Below are 715 nucleotides of genomic sequence, written 5' to 3'. Positions count from 1 at the left end.
TAAATGATCTGAAATAAAATTAGAGTCCCAGTAACTTACTGTCAGGCTTCACTCAATAGATGTTCCTGTCCTGAAGCTAATTGCAAAGAATGTAATTGAGCTAAATACAAGCCACAAGAAGGTCGACTTTTAGCATGACTGCTATAAATTTAAAAAGAAATGAAAAGGATTTGCAAAACTGTCTGAGCTCCTGCCCAGAAAAAAGTTCAAGAATGTTTAGACCACACTGAAAGATGTTTGTCAAAATTATGAGTTGTTTTTAAGACTCTCCAGTGTGCTTGATTTCTTTTTCTCTCAAGGTAATCTTTCCAAAAGTCAGTAGTTCTCAAACCATATGTTCTTGTGCCCTTTCCTTAAAGGAAGCTTATCTTGAAGTCCCTCACTTCCTCTCTTTCTCTTACCACTGTTCTTGAACTTGCTCCTAGAACAGCCATGTTTAGATGTTAGAAATGAAATTAATAAACCCATTTCCCCTTGCTCCCATTGTTGCCCTGCTCTTGTATCCCTCAGTATGGTATACATTGATGCTTCCAAACTGCTGGTATGGAATACCACAATTGCAAATGAAGCATTCCAAATCTCCTTGGACTGGAAAAAATAATCAGGAAGTCCTTTTATACCATTCTTTTACATAGTTGAAGACTGTTACCAGACTCAGCCATCAGCCATAGTTTTTCTAGACTAAGGAGTCTCAGTTCTCATAGTGTTTGACTGC

Source organism: Acanthisitta chloris, unplaced genomic scaffold, assembly GCF_000695815.1.
Source record: "Acanthisitta chloris isolate BGI_N310 unplaced genomic scaffold, ASM69581v1 scaffold4400, whole genome shotgun sequence".
Classification (NCBI taxonomy): Eukaryota; Metazoa; Chordata; class Aves; order Passeriformes; family Acanthisittidae; genus Acanthisitta; species Acanthisitta chloris.
Note: the sequence above shows the minus strand (reverse complement) of the source record.